Source organism: Schistocerca gregaria, chromosome 6 (assembly GCF_023897955.1).
Source record: "Schistocerca gregaria isolate iqSchGreg1 chromosome 6, iqSchGreg1.2, whole genome shotgun sequence".
Lineage (NCBI taxonomy): Eukaryota > Metazoa > Arthropoda > Insecta > Orthoptera > Acrididae > Schistocerca > Schistocerca gregaria.
In genome coordinates this window covers 103161057-103172335 of record NC_064925.1, presented here as the reverse complement: position 1 = coordinate 103172335, position 11279 = coordinate 103161057, and positions in this window count along the sequence as shown.

The following is an 11279-nucleotide window of genomic DNA, read 5'->3' as shown; positions in this document are numbered from 1 at the left end:
TACCTTTTCTTTGATCTTAACTGCTTTTGCATTGGCAGCTATGACGCTTCTGAGTTATTCTGTGCTGGATAACAACGTGCACACAGAGTTGCCGACTCCACGGAGAACTGGTCGGCCACTGTAGTACTGGTGGCAATGAAATCAGTTCCAGCAGTGCTTGGGCAGTGACTGTGCCTTGAGATGTGTGCCTTGCACACAGGACTTTCCAAGTGAAACTCTCGTATTTGACAGCCCTCTGACACAGTGTTCACACATTCAGTTGAATGAATGCACCGCCCAACAATGTTACATATCTTAATTCAAAAGTGTAGTGCGAATATTCTGCGCAAGGTACTCAACATGTTGCTTTCATTTTTTCTTTTTTTTCTAAGACTTGTGAAATTCCAGCTGGAGCTCAGTTATTACGTTTTTTTTAAAAAAATGGTGTTTAATTAAATAATAGGAATTGATTCTTCAGCCAAATTGGAGTTTTGCTCAAACTGATCTCAGATTTAAATAAAAACGTAGCCAGTTAATGTTTTTATGATTACTCTACTCATTTTGGTATAAATATTTTCGGAACTGCTTTACTTGATATTTGGTAATCTGAATCCAGTGAAAAGGTGTTTGACGATAAATCTGTCTGAATACCTAAATACAGTGCGCTCAGAAACAGTCTGGAAAGTTCTTCAGGATGTTACAGGGGAGGCTGTACAGAGAAGTAATTGTCAAGAAAAGAAAATCGATAGGTTATACAAATTACAAATTATTAAACACTGAAGTTACTCAGTCAGGTCATCGTGCACACAAATTCCAGCAACCTGCCAGAGACATTTTTGCCAAACATGTTTTTTGTTTGGTTTTCTCAAACCGAAAAATGTAGCATTTTCTAACCTAGACCAAATTTATCAATTCCGAAAAAGGTAAATTTTAAATGGTACATTTGAACAAGTTTTAACTTATGGACCCACATGCGTCTATGGACTATCAAATTTTAGAGCCTGCAAGTGCTCGAATTTGTGCTATGACCTGATTGGCTAACTTCAACGTTAAATAATTTGTCGAATGTCTTTCTTAACAACTATTTCTCAGCACAGACTTCCCTGGAACAAACTTCCAAGCATTCCAGACTATTTGTGGCAGCTCTGTATATTTGCATCCTCTAATCACTTCCAATTCTCAGCCTAATGCTACTGCTAATACCATCATATTAATGGTAGCAAAGCATGGAGATGGTGGAATAGATTTCCGGCTCTCCATGAAAAACCTGGCTGGTAAGTCTCCGTGCAGTGAGCGCCACTATCTGCAAGCTGTCCTGCTGCACAACCACCAGCTTGCAGTGAATTTCCTCTGAACTCCCTCCAAGTCCCACCTGTTCCGCTCCTACCAGCAAGCCAAGACATGTTCATCGACACTGCCAGCAATGACATTGGGCTCCTTATATCTCAGTGCCCTCTTGTCGCTGCTAGAAAACTCCTGCACCTGCCGAGTGAGGCAGAAATGTGGCACGAAATCACGCACAATTGATTGATTTATTTATTTTGAAGATATCACTACGTGTGTTTCGTTGTTTTCAGCTGTCCTTCTTGTCTTGTAGCAGTAAATTAATTACACTTACGGTTGACATATAATTGTTTAAATTTATTAGGTGAATGACAGTTAGTAGATTGTGCAATTGTATTGCAAAATTCTTACAGTACTCCTATAAATGTACCATCGTGGCACAAGCCATGGCCAAGGTGGATGAACATACGCCATTAACAGCAAGTGGAGTGGACAGCAACTAACAGACAAGGTGCCACACTGGCCGTGATTGCATTGGTGCTAGGAACACTGATTCATTTGATGTTGCGTACCGGCGACATAGCCATCCAACCAGGAAATGTTATTGTGTTGCTCGTGCGACAATTACGTGTATTTGGAATCGCTTGTTGTTTGAAAAAGTGTTGTTTGTTAAGTCATTTAACTTCTGTTTCCTTGTATTACCACAGTTACCACTTACCTTAAGTAGCCTGAATGTTCTGATGGTAGAATCTTGCTCGTGTCCTTGCTGGTATCATTTCAGAACATAGACATTTAATTGATAAGCTTCGCTTTCGAAGTTAATCTTAATTTTCAAACTGATTGTGGTGTCAGAGAGTAACTCACCTCTTCTGGGCCACACCCATCTATTATTACTGATCGATATAGTGAAAACCAGCGCCGGTTTTCCATTTTCAGTGGAAGCCTCGAGATAATAGCTCGGTTTTCCGTTAATCCGGCTGAATGACTGATACTTTGTGCTGATTCTATTGTTTTCAAAGCGAGTGATTTCCGCAGGATGTTTTGTAATACCCTTTGGAAACTTCTCCGAGGTCAGTCAGGAAACAAGTTGGGGAAAATGGGGCCAAGTGGACACCCTTCGGAAAAGTGAATTTTCATCAAATCATAGTTGTTCATAGAACTTTGTCGCTTGCAAATTTGGAATCACTGTTTAAATTTTGAATAAGTCATCAGCAATGGCGGCCGAGGACTTCCGGCGTAAGAAGTCACCCTCATTCTGACAACAGACTTGTCAAAATGGGCGAAGAACGAACAGATGTCCAGGACACTCTCTTGCCCTATGGGTGGGAAACAGCCCATAGCAGGCGAAAGAACCAGCAGGATCAACATGAGGAAGCAGAAGGCAATGGAATCAACTGCATTAATGACAGTTAACGTGTATCCACAGGACATGTGTCCTATAATTGAAAAAATGTCATGATGAACTCACCATCTGCAAACTTTCGGATTAGGACTAGTGCCCCATTTGGATCTCCGAGAGGATGCTGCCAAGCGGAAGATGACTTCGAGATAAGGACTGAATAACCAAAAAATGGATACCCTTCTCCAAGTTGGAGCGTGGAAATGGTATGGAAGCTGGAAAATCTGAAAAAAGAAATGCAGAGGCTCAATCTAGATACAGTAGTGGGCCAGTGAAGTGAAACGGTAAGAACACACGAATTTATGGTCAAAGAAATATAGGATAATATCAACAGCAGCAGCAAATGGTATAACAGGAATAGTATTCGTTACGAATAAGAAGGTAGGACAGAGCGTGAGTTACTATGAACAGTTTAGTGATAGGGTTCTCATCAGATCGACAGCAAACCAACACGGACAGCGACAGATCAGATGTACTTTCCGACGTCGCAAGTGGGAATGAAGAATAGAGAAAATACATGGGAGTACTGCATACACATAAAGGAAGATGAAAATCTGATATTAGTGGGGGATTGGAATGAGGTTGTAGGGAAGGAATAGAAGAAAGGGTTACGGGAGAAAATGGGGGAAGAGATGAGATAGATTAATTGAATTCTGCAATAAATTTCTGTTAGTAACGGCGAATACTCTGTTCAAGAATCGCAAGAGAAAGAGATTTCAGTTGCAGTACGTCATTGTCAGGCAAAGATTCCGAACTCGGATTGTAAGGAGTACCCAGGGACATATATAGACTCAGATCAAAGTTTAGGAGTGATAAAGAGCAGGCTGAAGTTTAAGAGACTGAGCAGGACACGGAAAAGGAAACGTGGGTGCCACGAAGATTGCTGAGAAGAAACCACGCATGACAGAACAAACACTTCAATTATCGATGAAAGAAGAAATATTATGGGAAACTCAGGAGTAAGAAAATACAAGTCACTTACGAATGAAATAAATAGCAAGTGCAGGGAAACTGAGACGAAATGGCTAGATGAAAAAGGTGAAAAGTGTGGTATCGATAGCCATGATGCCACTGCGTAAGTGCAAGCACTTAAGTTGACGACCGACACCAACGATAGCGCTCTCTAGTAGGCGCTGTGGGGATCTACGAGCTCCGCTGCCGATTCTGCCAATTTCATCAAGAGCAGACGGCCTGGAAACATCGCTTCAACCTCAGCTTGCTTTTGAGACTATGTACTACTTACGACCGGGATACGGTTTCGCACCTACAGGCTCTTCAGTGTAAAGTTACCTACCTCATTGACTAATAATTAAATGTACTTTCACTTAAAAAGCTGTTCCGAGAATCTTACCTCACCCTGCTCCTACTCACTTCCTACATTCGGCTTACCCATTCAGTTTACAGGAGCAGACCCATGTGCCGCCTTCCAGGCGTGATACAAAAGAGAGATCGAAATAGAAATGAAGGACAAAAATTAAAAGCAAGGGAATGGCAACAAAAACACTGGTCACGTTTGTGTGTAGAGTTTATAAGATTGGCCCCATGACATCAGACTTTCGTCAAAAACATCACCCACACAATTCCGAAGATCGCAAGTGCGAGAATTATAACATATTAGCCTAACACCTCATGCATCCAAGTTACAGGAATAATATACAGAAGAATGGAAAAGAAAATGGAGGGTATGTTAGATGACGATCGGTTTGTCTTCAGAATAGGTAAGGGCACCAGAGGGGCAGTTCTGGCTTTACGGGTGATAATGGAAGCAAGACTGAAGAAAAATCAAGATGTGTTCATAGGATTTGTTGATCTGACAAAAACGGTCGGCGATGTAAAATGATGCCAGATGACCGAAATCCTATGAAAAGTGTAGGTAAACTATAGGAAAAAATGGATGCAAGAGGGAACCAGGAGGGAACAATAACAGTGAAAGACTGAGGACGAATTGCAAGGATTAAAAAGTGTGTAAGAGAGGGATGTGGTCTTTCGCCCCTACATTCTATGCATCGAAGAGTCAATGACAAAAATGAAAGAAAGGTTCAAGAAAGGTACTGAAATTGAGGAGAAAGGATATCAATGTTAATAATCACTGATGTCATAGCAGTTCTGTGTCAAAGTGAAGCAGACTCACAAGATCTGTCGAGTAAAATGGACATCAGGTTACCTTCCATTGGGAAAGTAGGTGCATACAGCGACTGTTATCTGATTTATAAATATAGGGTACAGCAATCAATCGGACGTTTTTGCAGGTTTCATTGGCAGTGGCCTAGCCATTGTCAATGCACGATTTTATTGTCTCAATGCATGTCAGTTCCCTGTTTTTCGGGCGTTAGTCACAGTTCTCTGAATTTGCCAAATAAAACCCGCAAAAAAGACGACTGATTGTTGTTCTCTATAATTCATAAATAAAATGAGTAGTCTAATGAGTACAGAATATACACTCCTGGAAATTGAAATAAGAACACCGTGAATTCATTGTTCCAGGAAGGGGAAACTTTATTGAAACATTCCTGGGGTCAGATACATCACATGATCACACTGACAGAACCACAGGCACATAGACACAGGCAACAGAGCATGCACAATTCGGCACTAGTACAGTGTATATCCACCTTTCGCAGCAATGCAGGCTGCTATTCTCCCATGGAGACGATCGTAGAGATCCTGGATGTAGTCCTGTGGAACGGCTTGCCATGCCATTTCCACCTGGCGCCTCAGTTGGACCAGCGTTCGTGCTGGACGTGCAGACCGCGTGAGACGACGCTTCATCCAGTCTCAAACATGCTCAATGGGGGACAGATCCGGAGATCTTGCTGGCCAGGGTAGTTGACTTACACCTTCTAGAGCACGTTGGGTGGCGTGGGATACATGCGGACGTGCATTGTCCTGTTGGAACAGCAAGTTACCTTGCCGGTCTAGGAATGGTAGAACGATGGGTTCGATGACGGTTTGGATGTACCGTGCACTATTCTGTGTCCCCTCGACGATCACCAGAGGTGTACGGCCAGTGTAGGAGATCGCTCCCCACACCATGGTGCCGGGTGTTGGCCCTGTGTGCCTCGGTCGCTTGCAGTCCTGATTGTGGCGCTCACCTGCACGGCGCCAAACACGCATACGACCATCATTGGCACCAAGGCAGAAGCGACTCTCATCGCTGAAGACGACACGTCTCCATTCGTCCCTCCATTCACGCCTGTCGCGACACCACTGGAGGCGGGCTGCACGATGTTGGGGCGTGAGCGGAAGACGGCCTAACGGTGTGCGGGACCGTAGCCCAGCTTCATGGAGACGGTTGCGAATGGTCCTCGTCGATACCTCAGGAGCGACAGTGTCCCTAATTTGCTGGGAAGTGGCGGTGCGGTCCCCTACGGCACTGCGTAGGATCGTACGGTCTTGGCGTGCATCCGTGCGTCGCTGCGGTCCGGTCCCAGGTCGACGGGCACGTGCACCTTCCGCCGACCACTGGCGACAACATCGATGTACTGTGGAGACCTCACGCCCCACGTGTTGAGCAATTCGGCGGTACGTCCACCCGGCCTCCCGCATGCCCACTATACGCCCTCGCTCAAAGTCCGTCAACTGCACATACGGTTCACGTCCACGCTGTCGCGGCATGCTACCAGTGTTAAAGACTGCGATGGAGCTCCGTATGCCATGGCAAACTGGCTGACACTGACGGCGGCGGTGCACAAATGCTGCGCAGCTAGCGCCATTCAACGGCCAACACCGCGGTTCCTGGTGTGTCCGCTGTGCCGTACGTGTGATCATTGCTTGTACAGCCCTCTCGCAGTGTCCAGAGCAAGTATGGTGGGTCTGACACACCGGTGTCAATGTGTTCTTTTTTCCATTTCCAGGAGTGTATATTATATCTACATCTACATAGATACTCCGCAAGCCATCATATGGGGCCGAGGATACCATGTACCACCGTTAGTCATCTCCCTCCCCCCCCCCCCCCCCCACACTGCCCGCTCGCAATTAGAACGAGGGAAAAACGACTGTCTATTGGCTCCGTATGAGCCAGAATTTCTCGTATCTTATATTGTCGATCCTTGCGCACAGCGTATGTTGGCCGCAGTAGAGACGTTCAGCAGTCAGCTTCAAATGCCGGTAAATTTTCTAAATAGTTTTCCACGAAAATGAGTCTTCTTCCCTCCAGGGATTCCCATTTGAGTTCCCGAAGCATCTCCGTAATACTTACGTGTTGTTCAGACCTACCGGTAACAAATCTAGCTGCCCGCCTCTGAATTGCCTAGATATCTCCCTTCAGTCCGACCTGGTACGGATCACAAACACTCGAGTTGTACTCAATAATAGGTGACGCCAGCGTCCTATATGCGGCCTCCTTCACATGTGAACCACACTTTCCTAAAATTCTCAAAATAAACCAAAGTCGAATATTCGCCTTCCCTTCCACAATTCTCACATGCTCGTTCCATTTGATATCGCTCTTCAGCGTTACGCCCGGATATTTAAACGACTTGAGTGCGTGAAGCAGGACACTGCTAATACTGTGTCCGATCATTACAGGTTTGTTCCTCCTACACATCCGCATTAACTTATATTTTTCCACATTTAGAACTAGCTGCCATTCATCACACCAATTAGAAATTTTGTCTATGTCGTATCTGCCAACAGTCACTCAACTTCGACACCTTACCGTACACCACAATATCAGCAAACAATTGCAGATTGCTAGCCACACCGTACGCCAAATTATTAATGTATATAAAGAACAACAGCCATCCTATCACACTTTCCTTGGGCGCTCCCTACGATATCCTCGTCTCTTATGAACATTCGCCATCGAGGAAAACATAACGGGTACCTTTATTCAAGAAGTCTTGGAGCCACTCACATGTCTGTTGCCACTCCTTGCTTATCCGCTGCAGATCTTCCTGCATTTCGCTGCAATTTTCTAATGCTGCAACTTCTCAGTATACTACAGCATCATCCGCGAAAAGCCACATGGCAAGAGTGTTTAGGTTTATACATATTTTTTGTTTTGTTTTTTGCTTTTAAACACCGTCCGCAAGTTCTCACAGGCCCGTAGGTACGGAGTGACCGCGGTGTCATGATCTGTCTTTGGCGACAACGAATGTAACACGGAGGAGTGTAGCGTCAGCACATGGCTCTCCTGGTCGATGTCAGTTTCGGTGAAGTGGAGCCACTACAATACAGTCTGCGTCACGTGGCGGAGGGCACTACGTTTCAGTCCTCACACCAAGGAAGAATCTCTCACAGTAGCGGGAATCGAACCTGGGTCCTTTATATGCCAGTCAGCCGGGCTGACCATTCAGCTACAGAGGCATCGTCAGTCTTCTTACTGGTTTCATGCGATCCTCCACAAATTCCTCTCCTCTGCAGCCTTTTCATCTCGAAGCAGCACTTGCGGTCTACGTCCCCAATCAATTACTGCATGCGTTCCTACCTCTGTCTTCCTCTACAGCTTTTACCCACTGCAGCTCCCTCAAGTATCATGGAAGTTATTCCGTGATGTCTTAGAAGACTTCCTATCATTCTGTCCTTTCTTCTCGTCAGTGTTTACCATATATTCCTTTCCTTGCCCATTCTGTACAGAACCTCCTTATTACTTAACTTTTAGTCTCACGACTATACGATGCTATGCTCCAAACGTACATTCTCAGAAAGTTCTTACTCAAGGCCTATGTTTGATTACTTTCGTTTTTCTTCTGTTTACTGTCAATATACACTCCTGGAAATGGAAAAAAGAACACATTGACACCGGTGTGTCAGACCCACCATACTTGCTCCGGACACTGCGAGAGGGCTGTACAAGCAATGATCACACGCACGGCACAGCGGACACACCAGGAACCGCGGTGTTGGCCGTTGAATGGCTCTAGCTGCGCAGCATTTGTGCAGCGCCGCCGTCAGTGTCAGCCAGTTTGCCGTGGCATACGGAGCTCCATCGCAGTCTTTAACACTGGTAGCATGCCGCGACAGCGTGGACGTGAACCGTATGTGCAGTTGACGGACTTTGAGCGAGGGCGTATAGTGGGCATGCGGGAGGCCGGGTGGACGTACCGCCGAATTGCTCAACACGTGGGGCGGCAGGTCTCCACAGTACGTCGATGTTCCAACAGGACAATGCACGTCTGCATGTATCCCGTGCCACCCAACGTGCTCTAGAAGGTGTAAGTCAACTACCCTGGCCAGCAAGATCTCCGGATCTGTCCCCCATTGAGCATGTTTTGGACTGGATGAAGCGTCGTCTCACGCGGTCTGCACGTCCAGCACGAACGCTGGTCCAACTGAGGCGCCAGGTGGAAATGGCATGGCAAGCCGTTCCACAGAACTACATCCACCATCTCTACGATCGTGATCGTCTCCATGGGAGAATAGCAGCCTGCATTGCTGCGAAAGGTGGATATACACTGTACTAGTGCCGACATTGTGCATGCTCTGTTGCCTGTGTCTATGTGCCTGTGGTTCTGTCAGTGTGATCATGTAATTTATCTGACCCCAGGAATGCGTCAATAAAGTTTCCCCTTCCCGGGACAATGAATTCACGGTGTTCTTATTTCAATTTCCAGGAGTGTATATGAACTATACGCATTTTTCTGAATGCTTACATTAGGACTACTTTTCTCTACCTACGGGGTTAATGTGTAAAGTGCCGTTGTCACAGGATCTCGTGGGTGTTGTTCTGATTTAAAGGCACACTTTCAAGACATCTTGATGATCGAGTATCTGAATCATTACAAGACGGATGCGCTAAATCGTTTTCAATTTGATTTTTGTATTAGGGCAAATACAGAAGAACAGAGACGGTTTTAAATATAATAAATCTCTTAATTCAGAGTCGTTAGAAATGAATAGAAGGACACATTACAGTTCTGTTTATAAATTGGTTTATAAATCATTCTGACCTGTAGTGGTATGCTTGATATGTGCAGGTAACTAACTTTTATTGAAGTACACAGCTTAGCCATTTTTCCCGACGACTAGAGTGGCCACATTGCGAGAGCGTACTTGTTGTTATTAGCATTTAACAGGTGAAACTATCAAACCGCATGAAACAGCAAGGAACTACCTCTGATCCATGAGGCTTTTACAAACTTTCAGGAATTATGGGGAAGGGTAAATGTATGAATCGGAACCATTGGGCCCTGAAACGACAGAGTCGAAAGTTATAAGCGAAAATCATTCTGATACCTTTGACTAGTTCTTTTCTACTGCAAGCAATCGCTTTCCATTTTTTTGGAGGTCCAAGATAAGAACAAAACGTCCAGAAAAACTGAGTTCTAAAATGCATACCTTAAGAGCTATGGGCAATGGTTCATCTTCGCTACTGCGAAACTCATCTCTTCTACTGGACAAGTGCACTTCGCCCTAAGTGTGTGCATTTTCGAACCTATGTTTACTAGAATTTTTTTTTGTTTTGTTCCGAACCACCTCCTTCCTAAACAAGGAAAGCAAAGAGCTTGCAGTATAACGAGTCCACTGTGACATTTCAGAACGACAGGGCCACTTCTATGCTAAAGACCTGTTTCTCAGACTGCACAATTATCTTTCTCCATCATCCTTCAAAGTCTGTGACATAGTTATGGAATCAGCCTGTATAGACGTTTACACACACATGTTTTAATAAAGTACTGATATTAACCTATGTAGACGTGGTGTAACTCGAATAATTTAATACTTACCTTGGTCACTTCTCGGCTGGTAGAAACACGGTTCAAAGGGAAAAAGAAATATGTCCTGGTCCCTTTAGCTTGCCTACCCTTCTTATGAGCGATAGTAGGAAAGGTCAATCGAAGTAACACAATAAGGGCTTTCACAATCGGATGTCATAGCTGCTGATGAATCTTCCAAGTTGTGTAACCGTAGGCGATACAACTTTTCGTTACCTGATATTGCGTCCAGAGCAATCCTGGGCATCTCTAGAAAGAGTAGTCAAATCCCCTGGAAACATATCCGTTGTAAATGATAACTTAGTTAACTAGAATCATAGTTCATGCAGAATCTATGCCAAAACACACAAGAATATCTTCAGGTGCCAAAGTTAGGCCTTCAGTTTCTCGATAAAAATGATGTGAGTCTCCACGTAAGACGCAGTTATACTAATATATGGCTATAAACGAGTTTCCACATACCTTTTTATCTGATATGCTGTGCAACTGATAGCACTAACAGTTGGTCTCAGAGGAAGAACAATTTTTAGAAAGACACACAGCTGGCGTATTTTGGAAAGCAAAATTTCTGATAAAATGGACTACTTCAGTTCAAAAAGAAGGTGTAAAGCCTTATTAAAGATTGAAACAATGTGTCACAGACTCTATGGCTTGCCAAAAATTCATAAAATTGTCTTCCTCTGAGACCAATAGTTTATTCACTATGATTCAAGTCAAAGAAATCGTGATTTATGTAACGGATTTTTTTCCACGGACTTTGACTGATCCTTTTAGACACTGCTTTAGCTCCAGTAAATTACAGTGTGATGATGAATATAATGTGCAAGCTGATGGTGTCGCAATGGGTCATTATATAAGGCCCTGCGATCGTCAATTTTTATATGCTATAATTCTAAGAACAGCTCTAGAAAATGCAAATAAGAAACCGTGTCGATTGTGTCAGCTTTTCGATGATACAT